The 17,039-nt window shown below is 41.8% G+C and overlaps 1 protein-coding gene across 5 annotated transcripts in view; it reads left to right on the top strand.

Moving 5' to 3' along the window:
- Nucleotides 1–2,747: 2,747 nt before the first annotated feature.
- The window catches only part of tmem108 (transmembrane protein 108), a 40,669-nt gene continuing 26,377 nt past the window's right edge, over nt 2,748–17,039 (top strand). For 2 of the 5 annotated variants that reach the window (XM_035526359.1, XM_035526357.1), the window contains exons 1-4: nt 2,748–2,857; nt 3,198–3,358; nt 3,460–3,762; nt 4,361–4,438. The gene's annotated coding sequence lies outside the window, so the exon portion shown is untranslated. Of the gene's footprint in view, nt 2,858–3,153; nt 3,359–3,459; nt 3,763–4,360; nt 4,439–6,083; nt 6,146–17,039 lie in introns of those variants that run through there. The other 3 variants (XM_027004349.2, XM_027004347.2, XM_035526358.1) reach the window with 3 other exon arrangements.

The following is a 17,039-nucleotide window of genomic DNA, read 5'->3' as shown; positions in this document are numbered from 1 at the left end:
GTTCTGCCCTTAAGGTTCATAACATGGATCTTGAGACCAAAGTTCATTCGCTGTATCTCATGATGCAGTATTTTTTCCATCCATTTTTACCATCTTTTCTGGCAGCTATAGTGCATTAACACAGATCTGTGGTATACATTATTTAAATGTGTGACATAGTTAAAAGTTATAATCAAATACTGTAGTGGGTGTACGGCTCAATGGTTAAACAAAGTGGTAACAGACTTAATTTGAACTGATATTAAATCAAAGCTTTTTTAAATCAACATGTTGCATCTTCATTTTGATAGAAAGAAAAGCATGCTAAGACTTCTATACAAGGTCAAACATCCATGAAAAAAACTAATCTCCCTTCCTCAGATATGCTCCTTTAGCTTAATTGAAGCCTTGTAAGTATACAATAGATGGTTTGTCTAAGGTGTTAAGTTAGAATTTAAATTTATCTGTATATACAGGAGGTAGGATTAAGTCATTATTGCTTTTTTGACTCTCAAAATATTAATGTGTGCATTAAAGGATTATATGGTATATCTCTGGGGAAAAACATACGCACACCAACCCTGTTTTTTAAGGCACAACCTGTCACATTGCCAAGCCTGAATGCCTTTTTTAGCTAGACCCATAGAGGATAATAAACACTGCATAATCTTATTTAAAAATTACGAATTTTTAAGACCAGCTACAAAACGTCTACATTAAAATTCTTTGCCTACTTTCTTGTATGTTGTATGCATGTATGTTGCCTTCTTGGCCAAGTAATTTTATCTCAATGTGAATTTTACCCAGGTTAAATAAAGGTTTAATAATATTAATAATAATGCTCCGTGCTGCAACTGCCAGTGTGCCCATGGTCTTTGTGCTGGTGACAGGTATGTTTTTGCGAAGCCTTTTACAGAGGCCTGGCAGCCCCTAAGTGGTTTTCCATGTCTATGGTTAAACTCCACAAGCAACAAGGAGCTAAGAGGTGGCATTAAACGCCTGCGTAAATGTGGCTGGGTTGCACTCTTCCCAATCCCCCTGAACCAGTGAGGGGCAATAAAAGACTGAAAAGATGCCAATTGTGTGGAAATATGAATCTCCAGCGTGCTTGTTGGAGCTCCCACAACTATCCAGTGGCAGAACTACTGAAACCAGGATTCTAAAGGAGTAAACTGATGGAACATTATAACACTAAATGTGAAGGTGAGAAAGTTCTGCTTAAAAGTATATTTATGAAAAGATCTCATCTTATTCATCTTAACAAGAGTAAAAACATCAATGTTCATCAGTTTTCAATCATGTAATTCCAATTTTAAGAATGACAATTCATAAATGTTCAATATTAGTTACATTTATATAACGCCTTTCTCAAATCCAATAATGCTTAAACTAAAAGATGCATTTACACCCAATTAACACACACGCGGAAACCACAGCCCCCTGGAGGACTGCATCGGGTGCAGAGAAGGGGAAAGAGGATAAGACCCAGCACAGAGCACCATCCACCACTGGGCATGCAGACGCACAAACACATTCACACCAGGACACTTAACAGTATCCAATTAACCCAACTGCCATATTTTTGGACTGTGGGAGGAAACAAGAGACTCTAGAGGAAGCCCACACAGACACGGGGAGAACATGGTAGATAAGACCTGATAGGGACATGATCACAGCAAGACCCTGGCACTGATGAGCGAACATGCTAACTGCCAAGTCACTGTGCCACCCAAATATTTATCTATCACTTGTTAGCTAGATTATCCCTGTACACAAATAGCAGTGGGTGCTGCTTCCATGCCATCTAATAACTTAGTTGCTCTGTAAGTTGCCTAAGTGTCTGCTATACTATATCATTGAGTGGCATATACCTTTCTGTGAAGCTGCTATATTTTGCCAACAATGTTAGAGAAAAACTAAATAAAAACCTAAAATTAAAAATAGCAAAATTGCCTCAAACAGGAAATATAATGGATATCTAAATATGCCATGGATCTCGGGGAATTCCAAAAAGATTCATGTATATGTGAGAGTTTTTCAGATGGAATTAATTGATATTAATTGATTAATTGATTAACTGATTAACTAAGATAGTTAACTATGAATGATATATGTCAATATATGATGGTATAGTCAACCACAAAGTTTCTATTTGTGTAACATGCATTGGAAAATTGTACTACAAGAATATTTCAGTTGTTTTTTTTTAAATCTAATCTGCAGCAGTCATCTGTAGTAATTTATATGTTCAGTTACCATGAACAATAATTTTACTGTACTCGGGAAAGGATGCTTAAGAGCAGATGTTGCTCTCTTTCTCAACAACTGCTCTTACACTTTCATTAAAGGTGTGTGTTTCAGGTCGTCTGGGTTTTCTGTTCTTTTCTGAGGTCAACGAACTGCATTAAAACTACTGTCTGTGATAATCAAGCTATAGATGGCTTAGATGGAAATGAGGTTGAAACATGCCGGAGTATTACTTTAAAGTAAGTCTTTTCCTTCTCACATAAAGGTAAAGTTTCCAAAAACAGAATAGGCCCTTTTGAGAAAGCTGTCTAAGTTTAGCTGCGGAATGAGCGCTGAGCAGCAGACGCTTCAGCTGCGACTGAGATGGCACGTAGCGCATCGTGCGCAGAGCCGCATGTTTAATTACCCCACGCAGAAAGGCACCCACTGAAAAACTTCACCTCCTTCCCTCGCTCCAGCGGCGGGTCACTGTCCCCTGCTGCTGTGGAAGATGAGTCGCCCGTGCTGAGGAATGAGACTGGACTCTAGCAGAGGCAGTGAGCAAATGGCACAGGGATACTGGCCAGCGAGTAAGGATAATTAACCTGTATCCAAAGCAGACTTAAAGTCCGGGTTTCCCATTTCGGGCAACGTGAGTGCGAATATTACCATCTATTGCTGCGGCAGACATGGCATTAAGTATTATCACTTAAACCTTACAATAAAGGTTATTGTGATCTGAGAAAAATGTAGCAGATTTTTAAAAATAGCCTACTTTAATCAGGCATACTTTAACCAGGCTTAATCTTCATCGACATCCCTCAATAGACTTTTGTGTGTATGTAAAATCAATAGCACACTTTACATTTTAAGTAATTGTTTTGACGTCATATGATTTTCTTTATTATCCTATGAAATTTCATGTTGCGGTCCACTTACACAGTAACAGTGTGTCGGGGGATGTTTGCTATGGTGTTTTCACTGACCTCTAGGCGGGCCAGTTTTTTAACAGGACAATTAATGCTAATCCGCTGGAGCTCTTGTAAACCAAGCCTCTAATCTGAGTCAAGACCCCAAAAGGCTCGACTGCTGTTACTGCAATGTGTGCTCATTACAATTCAGCACTCGTATACCACCCGTGAAAAACATACAGGTTTGTAGCGCCAGTGGCCGTCACGAAAAGCTTTGCCTCTCTATTTCAAATGCAAGTTACTTGCTCAATAACATTGATCGCTAGTCTGCTTGCATCTGCAGCGTGGTTACAGCAGTCTCGCTTAGTGGTGGGTTGAGATCGGCCGTTCTTGGACTGGGGGTGACGCTCTCCGAGTCGCCTCGCCTTTGGAATGACCAGATTTGTTCCTGGACGATGCACCGTCTGTGGACGGAGCTTGGGAGAGTGACAGAACGACTCGACCGCTCAGTGCGCTCATGTGACAGTCGTATAAGGTGCGCGGTAACATGTGCGCGGTGCTCGCATGACTCGAACTGGTGACACAGCGGCTTTCACGACTCCGTTCGCCCTAGAAAGGCGGCGTACCGGAGACCCCAGTCTGATAGGTAAGTGACCGCATCCTTCGCGTTCGTATTCAAGGCTGTGTTTCTGATTAAAACTGGGTTATGTCGTTACATCGACAGTGCAAATAGCTTCACTGTTTGGCAGCATCGACTCTCAATGACTGACCGTCAATTTTTCGTTACAAGTCGGTGAATGATTTGTGGAGCTTTCATGAAACAGGGGACATAAAATTAGCCAGCTATAGCCGAGGTGTTAGCAACATTCTTAGGTAATACCTCACTCTGGGGTTCTGCTTATTTGGTTAATAAATGGGCTACATGATACTCTCATGATGTCCATAACAATTTAACTGCGCCCAGAAGGTGCAACAGCTAGTGTTCATTGTATTTCATACGGCGCTATTCAACTGTTTAATCGGGTATTACAATAGAGAATGTACATGATAAGACATGACTGTACATGAATTTACACAATAAAAAATGAAGATGTTTAATAAATGAGCTAGACATATTTCCATCTCTAGCAAGCATGCCCGCCCACAGAAGACTGCGTTCCATGTATAGTTTTATAGGCACTTGACGCATCGATATCTACAAAGTATGGATACTTAGACTCTTTCAACTTTTATTATATTCTCAGGATTCAAAGGATACAACTCTGACAGATATGATGACATGTTCCCGGCGTCTTCGGTCGATTTTCACATGTTAGTATAAGGTAAGATGCAACGTTGCCCATTCGTTGTCATTTTAATTGTGTCCTCGGTGATAACCGTAATGAGCAAATAAGTGTCATATCTGTGTGTCTGTAGTTTTAAAAACTCATACTGTGACACGACAAAAAATGTTTGTGTACAATAGGAGTGTTATGATGAATAGATTGGAAATTTCCAGTTTAAGCGTGGTGAGCCTTGCATAACGGTGAATTTTGCCAAGTTGTATCGACTACCTGTCCATTCAGGGCGCTCAAGCTAAAAATTAATGAATCATTGAAGCGCCTGAAAAGGAGCACCTACTTTTATAGCTTCTGATTATTCACTTATATAATATCTTCCTCTTTCTATCGTTTATTTTACCATCTGAACGAAGTGCCGGGAAGAACTTGGGTCATTTGAACAGAATGTCAAAATTAGTGTTTATTTTGCTAATTTTAACTCGGAGGCTGAAAGCTGAATCCAGCGGCCGTCCTGTTCATTGATATTTAGTTCTATACAATGGAGCAAGTCTCTTAAAACGTAGAGTGACGCTCTTCCATAAAAACACACTCCAGTGGTGAGCAGTGAGTACCTTTTTGTAGTCCAGCCGAACAGTAAATGTTTAGAAGTGCTGGGTCATTAAAAGGCTTAGTTGCCAGGGACGATTAGGATTGGAATGTTAGCCAAAGTCCTTAACAAAACACCCCCAACGTTGGCTTTGTTTCACGGACAATTCCCTGCTGTTTTATCCGATAGGAATTTGGGAAAGGGAGTTGGGGGTTGGGGTCAAGTGGCAGTGCACTGACATATGTAGCTGACAACATCTTCAGTGTCTATCAGTTACACTTGAGCTTAAGCGCATGTTATATCTGTTTAAGAGGTGGAGGGCGTTTGATGCATTGAGGGTGAAGGGACACCAGACATTTCCACATGGGCAAGTGACCATAAGGGAAAACTTGTATTTCCACTGACTGGACACTGACATTGTTCCAAACATATTCAATACGTTAGGATGGGAGAACACAATCCCAGTTCTGTCTGAGAGGTCATTGGTCATTTGCTGCTATTATAGAGAATTTAAGGCAATTCACCAATCCCTTTTCTGTTTGTTAAAACCTCTATGCTTTGAATGGTAGTTACAGGTGCTCCATAAAGATGAGATTTAGGTCAAGGTGACATGAGGGCTTTTTCAGTGAAATGCATACCCCCTTAAATGTTGGAGTGACATGCACACCACATTTCCTCCCCAGTGGGAGTGGTTATGGACATGTCAGCCTTCACCTGTGTAAACTGGTGTTACATTATCATAATCGAGGCCAGAGAAGGCAAGAGAGCAGATCAGCTGCCCTGTCATGGCCTCTGCCCCAGCTAGAGTCAAAGGAGGGCAAAAGAGCCATACCAACCTGCAGATGGTCTTCCTCCTGCCTTATCGAGGAACTGAAGGGAAATGGCTCACATCCCACCAACCAGTGAACATCTGGGAACGTCTTCAGGCTCTTATCTGCAAGCTTTCTCCCACAGGCTTATCAGGGCACAGCCAGAAGAGTGTGAACAATAAGCAAGCTTGTATTCAGATTTCCCTTGGTGTCTCTCCCCCTCTCCATTGCACTCTTTTTCTTTCTCTCTCTCTCTTTCTCTTTCTCTCTCTCTTTCTCTCTCTGATTCTAGCTCTCTGGTCACACTGTAGTTTTACTGAAATGATAAGTCTACCCATGGTTATACCCAGTCAGGTAAGTGGACCTGTCGTCAGCACATTTCCAGACTCAACAGCTGTCCCCTGGAGAGACTGGTACGATGTGGTGTGGAATGTGCTGTCTGTGTAAATATTCCCCAGCCCCCCTGGACCAGAGCTTTTCAGCAGTTCCCAAACCACCAAACAGGACGAAACAACAGCTTGCGGTGAAATAAGAGAGAGAGCACAGGGAAAACCCCCCAAAATGAGCTCCTGCTAAGCCGTCAGGGCCGGCAGTGGAATTGGCGCTAGTGGCTGGATCTAATGCTCTGTAATGTTCTACGTGCAGGGAGGGAGCCAGGGCGTCACCCGACGCTCAGCCCCTTGTGCTCAGTGGGGAAATGCGTTTTACCATCCGTTTTCCCTTCCTGGCCAACGATACTATCAGGCATGGCCCTCTCTCAGAGGACAGAGGCGCCTTGGGTCAGCCAAGGGAATCAGCGGTGTCTGTGAAAGGACAAAAGAGGGAGAAGCAAAAAAGTGGTAGAAATAGGCAGAGGAGTGCAGAGTTCAATATTTCAGGCCGTTTACACGGCCTTTATTTAGGCTTTGGTGGTGTCACTGCCTGGAAATGTTTTGACATTAAGACATGACTTGCATATCGGATACCATGGGATGATTGCTAGACTGTTTGGCTAGTTCCTCTAGGGCTCATTTACTGTTTGATGATGTGATACAGCAGGGGCACTGAAGGACATGGTACTGGTGACAACAGGTCTTTGGGGGCAGTGACCCCTCTGGTGGGTGAGTGGGTGTGGCCAGGCATTGCAGTGATTAGAGCCTGGGGGGGGGGGGGGTAAGTGGGAGATAAAGTGAGGGGAGTTAAGGAGCAGAGCGAGCAGCTTGAAGTGTGTGCAGCATTCCTGGAATTCTTTGTCCTTTCTTTGTCCATAACCCTACCTCACACCCCTTGCCTCCACTGGTCTCCCATACCCCCCTTATGGGTCATGCACTGACATAGGCCAGTCCTCGTCATGCTAACGAGCCAGCAAAGGATTGACCTGAGTGGCATTTTTTGGACTTCTCAAATCAGCTAATTGTTCACTCCAGGAGCTCTTTTATAGCTTTAGAGGATTTATGGTCTGCCATGGCGCTTTAGCTTGGTGCTTCTGCTGTTGGCATTTATAGTATGAGCCACACTTCATGCCAGCAAGCTTTAAAAGGGGCAATATCATCCTTTCTCTTTTGATCAGCACACCTGCATTGTACTTTGGTGCAGTTGGCTTGAGTTGGGCTGACTAGAGCTGCTGAAATATCCGTGGCGCTCAGTTCACACTTGGAATGGGTTTGCTTTAACCAGAGTATGTCCTAAAAGCCTGTTCCAGTGATTAGTTGCACCTATTTGTGATTGATGATCTAATGTCTTATTTAACACATTCATCTCTGGCCAAACAGTGACTTATCACGAGTCTACAGCCACATGAACATGCAGAGCCACAGGTAAACAAAATAAACACACAAGTGGGATCATTAGTCAGTCTGTGATAAACAAATGAGTTTGAAATTGATGTGAGTAAAGTCATTTTTACATTCTTAGGCTTATATTCTTAGAAAAAAACTACTACCATGAATCCAGCTCAAGACAATTCTTCCAGGAAAGCCTCTTGCAAAATACATTTTTAGTAACTAACCTGAGATATTTTAAGAGTGAGATTAGTGCACTTGACTAATACCACACTTTCTAGTTCAAGTGCTTCGTTTTATACACTGTGGTACTCTTTGCATGTTTCAGTCATAAGACTGGGATTTTCTCAGCTCTTGATGTTAAGGCGCAGTTCTGTCTGTTGCTTTATTTAAGCTACTAAAAGCTTTGCTAGTAACTTAATTGTTTAGAAATCTCTATTGCAGACCTTTTGCCCTGGAATGATACAGCTAGCAGATCTGCACTTTGCACCCTGTATCCTCCCTCAGCATCCTTTTTTCTCAGTACCTCAAAATAAATGCCATATTTATTTTTTTCTCATTTTAGTATTCTCAAAACCACTTTGTAAACACAATCTCCCTTGTGCCTTCCACAAACCTGCAGAAGAGGAGAATCTTTTCCGGAAAGATGGGGGGGGTTCACTCCAAGAGACATGAGGTTTCTGTAGTCATGCCAAAGTCAGCGGTTTTGAGCAGTGAGGACTAATAGGATTACCTGAGCTGACATGAGGGCTGAGGAAGACTAGGTGGCCCACAGTGGTGCAGGCATGGGGGTGTCATGTGATTTAGAGGGTCAGTGCTGGTAGGTGTCCGGCTGTGATTAGACCTTAAGAACCAGAGCAGGCGGCCTCACTGCCTGGGATGGCGCACAGACTCGATGGTCAAGAGGTTATGACGGCTGCTAATGAGCCTCCGCAGAGAACACTTATGAAATTGCCACGGGAACAGATGGCAGCTGACTTTGGGAACGGGCGAATGGGTGTCATAAGCTCAATGATGGGCTGCTGTTTCCATGGCAATACCTGTGAGAGGAAGTGTGACTCGTCATGGATAAGGGTGTATTATCTTGGCTGATTGCTGTGAACTTTCACTGCGGTTGTTTGACTAAAAGAACAGCATTATTAGTTGCATCTGTTTTGTTCCCCATAAGAGCCGCTCTTAGTTTATCTATATCAGTTCCGACAAGCTTTCCACGTGATATGTAGTCTGGTGCTCTTTGATATATAAAGCCACATGAACATCCAGAGTTTCAAAATCCCGGTTTTGCATTAGCTATTTAATTGGAACCATTTTCCCCATAAATTGCAAATGTCAGGGCCTTTATGTTACTGCAGTACTACAGGACTTGTATTCACCAAGTAATGATGAAGACAGCATTGCGTGTGTGTGTGTGTGTGTGTGTGTGTGTGTGTATGTGTGTATGCGTGTGTGTGTCTGTGTATGTATGTGATCCATGCATTTTCTTTATGTATTTATGTATTTTCTTTATGTATTCTGTATGTAGTCTCAATATACTTTAACTCTTCTGTGAAGGATGGTTTTCCTGTTTTCACCTCAGTGGAGAGAGACTCCACATTTAAACTCTTCAAATGAATCAAACACATTTCGAGTTGTTCTCAAGTGCTTCAGCAGAAGAGCCCCTTCTATGCTCAGTATTTTGACTGTTACGTCACTCTGGAAATAAAATGGGGAACCAGTGAGACTCTGTCCTCTGTCACATAAAAGCAGCACTGGATCAAACCAGGAATTTCAGATAATTCGACTGCGCTACCCCACGCGGAGATTAATTCTCAGTACCATATGCGCATTAGCATTCAGTCCGAATGTACAAATTATCTGCCAGATATCACTGCCGACTGCCAAACTGGTAGGGATGTGTGGTGTGTGGTGCTACCAGTGGAAATGCAGCCAGGCCAAGCCGGAGTGACAATATCATTAGTCAGTCTGGTTGCAAGTGTTCCATTCTGCACGTATAGCCTAGTTCATCTTTTTGATATATGTCTTGAAATCTCTTTTTGACTGACTCAGTCTTAGTATTTTGCTTTTTTAAATCCCTATTAGCTGTGGCCTTTACAGCAGTTAGTAGCTCATGGGTCTACAAACAACAAATATGCAGAACAACAGAAAAAAGAAATAATTAAAAAAGAAAATGGAAAATATAAAAAAGCCAATAGTATATCTAAAAATAACATCATTAATAATATAACATTCTAATATTTAATATATAATTAGAAGATTAATGATACAAATGTAAGTGACAGTAAATTAAGTAAGTAAAAAAGTTTATTAGAGACTGACATATAGATATAGGAATTTTAGTATGACACAAATAACTCTTAAGTGATTTTTTTCACTACAGTCAAACACCCAGTGTGACTGCATCACTTTTCCAATAGTATAAACAATATTGCTTCTTGAACTTATCAAGTGAGTTTGCATGTGTGTGTGTGTGTGTGTTTGTGTATGTGGACTTTTGTGTAGTTTGTGTGTGCGTGTGTGTGTGTGTGCACGCGTGTGTGTGCGTGTGTGTCTTTCCATTGCTATTCACTGACCTAGCAGCCTGTCAGTCTTGTATGATTCATCTATGCTGTTGGTTCCAGGTCTGAGACACTAGGACATTACCTGATGCTTTTGTTCAAACAAAGTCTCAGGTTTACCAGTCAGGTTACTTGCATCAAATATCTAGGCTGAGTGAGGTGACTCCAAGTGCCTCGGTTCATGGCGTATCACTTCCTGTGGATTTTTCTCTTTTCATAAAAGCTGGTTTTTTTTTTTGTGTTATTCAGCAATAGCAAAGCAAATGGTTCACTTGTTAGCTTAGTTTTCCCTGTTGCAAGCTCTGCATGAAGAAGTCAGGAACCAATGAACTAGCCAGTAGGTTCTCAGCGTAGCTCTCTAACCTCTTCTTCCTCTGAGGTGACGCTATCGTCCTCTTTCATTGCTATTCTCAACCTATTTCATGACTGCTGATACTCTGATTGATATATTTGAGACTCATAATGACTTTCCCCATGTGCTCCTCATGGCTGACTGTGGTTTGGGGGGAGGGAGGTTGCCCAACAGAAACTGTAGCAAAGGATCCGACAGCTAAGCCTTCATTCAGACAGGTGTGTGGTGCTTTTCTCCTCTAACATTATAGCCCTACATGAGACACACGTAACCGTACCCTTAAAGTCTAAACAATGAATGTTGCCATCCAGACAAGTCTTTTTAGAGGTGATATAAATTATACAGTCATACAGTATCTTTAGCACAGGGACACAATGTGTAGGGCTAGTTAGCTAACCCTGTCTAACCTTGTATATCTGATTCAGTAAAGAGGAAAAGCAAATCTGAACTGTGTTTTTTCATAGTGCTGCCTACAGTCAGCAGATTCCTTTAACAAACATTAGTTTCCTTTAACAAACATTAGTTTTTTATTATTTACCACAAATCAGAGGACACTATTTCAGAGCAGCAATCAGTATGCTTTTAGAGTGAAATGGCATTCAAACTAACACCTACTCAATCTCTATAAACAATATAAAAGTACAATAAAGGCACTGTATTATTGATTTATTCATTCTATAGCAGAATGCAAAGATGTTTTGCTTTAATATACTTGTTTTTTGATCAGTTTTCCCTCTTATTTAGATTTAGACTTTTTAGGTCTTTATTTTCTGTCATGTTTTGAATACCATCTTGTAATCTTGGCTGGAAAACTGTGACCATTTAAATGCAGGATAAAGGGAGCTCAGAAGAATATATCTTTGCTTTTTAATGTGTTTGTGTTGTATTTATTATAAGATGCCTTATTAGAAATTACCTTCATATTGATAAAATAAATCTCTAGTTAGGGACCCGCTTGTCTGTCCTATGGTAATAGCATATGTTTTTTTCAAAAGAGCAGATTGTGAAGCTTCTTTCAGGTTTGTGTGTTTTTGTTTCTGACTTGGAAATTTGATTTGACTAGATTATGTGACTTGACCAAACACAAGCTGTCACTCTTTCCCTTTCTTGATCTGTATTTTGTTCTCTCTGTCTGCATGTCTGTTTCTCTCTCTCTTCCTTTGTGTTTCTGTCTCTCTGTCTGAGCACCGTCGGTTTCTCATGGGGATAGAGCAGAATTGTCTGGTAATCTGAGATGACATTAATATTGAATAAAATGGAGAGAGGTGTCAGCCTGGCAAATTCATTTCCATGCAGTCTATAGAATTACTATTTATAATAAATAAAACACCCAGAGGAGAAAAAAAAAGATTTGGCAAAACAACCATGTGTGTGCATGTGTGTGTTTGTGTGTGTGCATGTTTGCAGGTGTGCTTATGTGTATATGTGTGTGCATCAGTGTTTGTGTTTATATGACTGAAAGAAAGAGGTGTGGAGACTGTGCCAACAGCATCTCCATGGATACAGTGGAACACCTTGAAGAGCGCATGGTTTGGGGGACAAGAAAACAGGCCTCTTGAATGCTCTAGAGCGTCTAGTATTATCAAGCCACCCCCAAAATTGTATGGAGTTATTAAACTGTTATCGTTAATAATATTGATATATCAGAGTCTGATGAGATGTTACACTGTATTGGATGTATGGCAGTACATTTTACTAAGTGAGGTTGTCTAAAAAACAGAATTAATTTACTACAAAGCTGTGAAGTGTTACCCCACCACATATGTAAATCTCAATATCAGCGTGCTCCAAAAATCAATATTACTTTCTTCATCCGCCAGCCAACCTGCAAACAATCAATGAACATAGGTGATCGGCTATACCAACATCAGGTCACCCTACCCCTTGGCTGGAGATATGTGTGCAAATTACAGGCAGCCTCTTAGCTTGGCACCCACCTGAAGAGCAGATTTAGTGCAGCCTGGCCAGATCTGCACATCCTGGATGTCTCTCTTAGAGTACTTTGAGTATTTAGCACAACATGAATAATACCTCTTCTGCAAGTCTTTATCTATGATCCTTTAAGGATGCCAAGATGTGCAGTGTCTGTGCTGCCCTCAGCTGGTCATGGAGTGCTTCTCTTCAGCTCTCCACTTGGATCGATGAAGAAGCAGGTGATGCCGTGTTTCTCTCTAACGGTGTTGTGACGGATTGTAAATTGGCCAGGCTGACTGCAGCATTGCCCATTTTGGAGCCAGTACAGACACTGCAGAGGAGAATCTGTCAGCGCTGCAGGGATGTTAAGCCTGTATAGGAATCACACTTCGATTTTCTTGTTAATGTGTGATATTTTATTGTATGTGTGTTGAGTTCACTGGATGTCTTATTTAACCTGAGACTACACATCTACACCGTCAAGTAGATTTTTCACACACCCTCAGAGCAGGTCATACATTAACTCATACTCTGAATTTGCTATTTGCTGAATTGCTGAGATGTCGAAAATCAAGATAAGGGGCTGACTAGTGGTGTAAATTCTCAAACCATGATGATGCCAATGCCTTTGCTTCCTTCACGTCCATTTGCTCCCTCCCGCTGGCGTGTTTTCTTGCTGGTGCGTATTCCTGTGGTCATTTCCTGAGGAAGTTGTCACCACAGTAACTTCTGAGAGAAAGTCTGTGCAGGCCGTCTCAAAGCTCTGCCCCTCAGCCTCTCTCTCCATGCCAAGCTTCTTCATTGTCAATAGGCCGGTTAATGCCTGCCCTACAGACACAAAAGTGGCACGTTTTCTGGCGAGCTAAAAAATATAAAGAGGAAACGATACCTTGGGCATATAAAATGAGTTAAGAGTAGACAAGGAGGTGCCAGGGAAGGGTGGAGGATGCCATAGCCTGGAGATGGAGATGGAGATGGAGATGGAGATGGAGGTAGAAGTATATGGTAGAGAAAGGTAGAGTCCAGGCACACGCACTCTCAACACTGAGCTGCAGGGACACACTCGCTCCGCGGGGTGAGGCGTTTGCTGTTTAACGAGCCCAGTCATAAACAGACCAGGGGAAGGCCACTCACATTCATTCCGGCTTGGGTCTCCTTGCTCTCTTCTACCGTGAGCCATCAAATCGGATGAGAGATTCTCCCTTGTGCTTGACTCATTTTATTGTGGCAGTTTGATAGACTGTCAGTAGGTTGTGTCAAAGTGCCTTATTTTTTAAATGTATCATTTTGTACTTCTGTGTCTGGCATGTATCTGGAAAGCAGCCTGATTGAAAAGAAAAATGTTGCATTGTGTAAATTAATATAGCGTTGCAATTACAATTACACCACTGATTATATTATCTCACAGGTATTCTGTATGTCATAATCAATAAGTCAGAAATGGATTTTAAAAGTACCGGTCTGGACCATAAATCAGCAAATACATTAGACTATGTGACAACCCACTTGGCTCAGTTAAGTGCAGTGATCTGCAGTAAGTTCCTGTTATTTTAGGTCACTTACAGTCCCGGGCCATGATCACACAGCACTGTCACTGTGTGATCACACCGCTGTTACTGTCCCTCAGGCTCATTTTTCAAGTGGTGCTCACTGTGTCACGCGATCAGTCATGATGCTGCGCTAGCCTGGCAGACTCTACGACAGTGCAGTGCTGTTTACCTATTCATCTGTTCAATCATGACTGATGACACGGCCTTCCGTCGTCTGGTAATTAAGTGTCTGTCTGTGAAAAGGCATGCAAACATACCCCACCCGCCTTTTGGAGCCTAGCATCCCTGGACGACCAGGCTAGCGCAAGGTAATTAGCATGCTGAGTGGTTATGTTGATTGCTTCATTATTTGTAAGATAAGCATCTGTTGGAGGCGTTTGATTGATGTCATGGATTTGGTGTTGAGCCGCACTAAAGCCCTTTAATAACACCAGCCAGTGTGAAGGACAGGATTTCAAGATGTCTCAGGCTTCGAACTGCCACTTTGTTCATGACATGGTTAACAATTTGTGGAGGTGGCCTGAGACTTGGAAGGGCTTTGATGGCTTGAGGGTTTGATCTCCTTGCGTCATCCCCGTTAGCAGATATGGTGAAGAAATGGAACACAGAGAAGGATGTAGGAACAAATGTTAGGGGGATAAAAAAAAAACAGCATTATGTCACCTTCCTTAAGTGGAGGTCTTAGGTGCTAAAAGGCAGATGCTAATATGACTCATTCCAGAGTATAGTAGGGATCCGCGTTCCCATGCTAGCCCAGAAATGTTGATAATGTCATAAAACCACTGACTATACTATAGGGGAAAAGCAGAGGGAGTAAAGGTGGAATGCTAGTGAGATTTTTAAAGTGCTGTGTCAAAAAAGCTATCAGAGCATGCTTTAGACCTTTAAGTCCTTTAATCTTTAAAGAAATTGTTACAGCCATTCTTACACTGTTTGAGGGACTGGACATTGTTGTTGTTGAGTTTCAGCATGGTCTCCCCAATGTTCCTGTGTTTCCTATTTTCTCTTGCTCTCTATTAATAAATACATTAATTAATTAATGCTGAACATGCTGTAAGAACTCTACAGGCTGCTAAATGTGGTTCTCCAGCAGTGATTCATACTTTATGCTAATTTCTAAAGCTTTTCAAGTTAATGATTAGACCGTTTTCAAGGATTTTTGGGACATTTTTGTTTAGAAGGGCCACTGCCAGCACAGACACCAAATGGAAGAAGCATGGACCTAATGAGAGAAAACAACCCAGGGTATTCATTATCTCCTTAATAAAAAGGGCTGTCCAAAATGGGGCTACATTACTCTCATTTAAACTTGAACAGCATGGAGAGGAGCTTAAATGAGCATTATAGGGGCATGTACAGCATTTCTTAGCTTTTTTCATTCACGCATACTTTATATCTAAAATATCATTTTCAAACCAGTAAATTGCAGTGAACGTATGTGTACACTTAGTGTGACTTTCGTTGCTAGCTCTCCATATGTTCATTCAAGTAGACACCCGTTTGCCTGCTACACTGCTTGCCTTTTATTATACTTTTCGTTTATCTTTTAAATGACCTTTTTAAAAGCTCTGGTGTTAAGCGGTAACAGCAGTCACTGAGCTCTTATCCCGCGGGGTCTCTCCCATACTTCAGTCATCGTCCCCAACACCAGCTTCTCATCTCCATCCTGCACTCCAAGGTGAACTCAGCTACTTATGTGCCCACTAAGACATAATTCACGCACGTACACGCACACCCACATGGTGTAATGAGCACAGATAGGAATTAGATATGCCCTCATATTACGTGTGGCTTGGGTAAATTTTACCCCATTTCCCAGAAGACCTGACTCAGCTCTGGCTGCCTGCAGTGACGAGTGCACTTCTCTAATAAAAAGGCCAATTTTGCTCTACGATGAAAGGTCATGACTATCATCTATATGCCTTGGTTTGTACAAGGAAAGGGCAGAGTCTGGAGTCTTGATCATGGGCAGTGAGTGACACCGTCTTTGGATACCTTTAATTGTATGGCTTAAATTCACTTAGAAGATTCCTCGGCAAACCTGGTCGCTCCCTGAGGAAAGGCAGCGTTGTATCAGCTAGACTTGATGTTTTATCCCTTCGTTAAAAAAGCTCACTGGTGAACACCTGGCTTTCATCTGAAGAGGATTCAGCAATGAGGAACATTGGTAAGTGTACATACGCAGCACTGTTGGGTTGCTGTGATTGGTAGGAGTGTTTTGAACTACATGGTGCCACACATTTTTCTATATCTGACTTTGATAATGAGTAATATACATTTGCATAAACAACTTTAGCAGTGAATACTACTGTCAGTTGTTGTTGTTTGACACATTACATGTAGTAATCAAAAATTGGGCAGGTGTTTTAGTAATTTCAGAAATAGTGTCCAGCTAATCTACAAAAGCATAAGAGAGTCCGACCTTTCCCGTCTTCAGGTCTCTGTCATTTGTGGGTGCTGTCTGATCAGCTGCGTCAGCCTTCATCTTGCTTCTTCTGGTAGTTTTCAGTGATTTCAGTCATTTTACTTGATGAGGTCTTGAGAAACGTTACCTTTAATGATCAGCAAAGCAAGGGTAAAAGCAGAAATGTGTTGTAATCTGTTACGCCTCCACTCTCCACATTGACTGTAGAGATTATTTCTGGCAGTTCTTTCTCCCTCTTTCTCCCACCCTCATTTCCTTTGCATTTCCTCAGCTGCGTCCATCAGACTTAAGGAAGCTCCTCACAATGTGCGAAGCACTCCAAAACACATCCTTCCTTTGCCTGCCTCCATTCCTGCTATTGTCACTTTGTCAAGGGTCTGTGTAACCGGCAGGCTTCGTAATGTGCACGCCTTCCTGTTGCTGTAGCGCTTGCACGTTTGTGAGAGTGTGCGCAGGTCCACGAGTGATGCCATTGCTCTAGAGTAGCAGGAAATGTTTACGCTTGAAAGTTTAATTACTGTGTAAATTCTTTCTCCTTGACCTGCCACTGTTGCTACTGTCTAGAATTTCCCATCTTATAACAAGCTGTTGTTAGAGACATACCACTCAGTCCAGTCATGGAAAATGGAAAATATTTATTTGCGCTACTTCAGGAATTCTTGCCAAAAAAGGTGACCTCTTGTTTAATGAAG

Source organism: Electrophorus electricus, chromosome 5 (assembly GCF_013358815.1).
Source record: "Electrophorus electricus isolate fEleEle1 chromosome 5, fEleEle1.pri, whole genome shotgun sequence".
Lineage (NCBI taxonomy): Eukaryota > Metazoa > Chordata > Actinopteri > Gymnotiformes > Gymnotidae > Electrophorus > Electrophorus electricus.
This window is presented reverse-complemented; position numbering and strand designations above follow the sequence as displayed.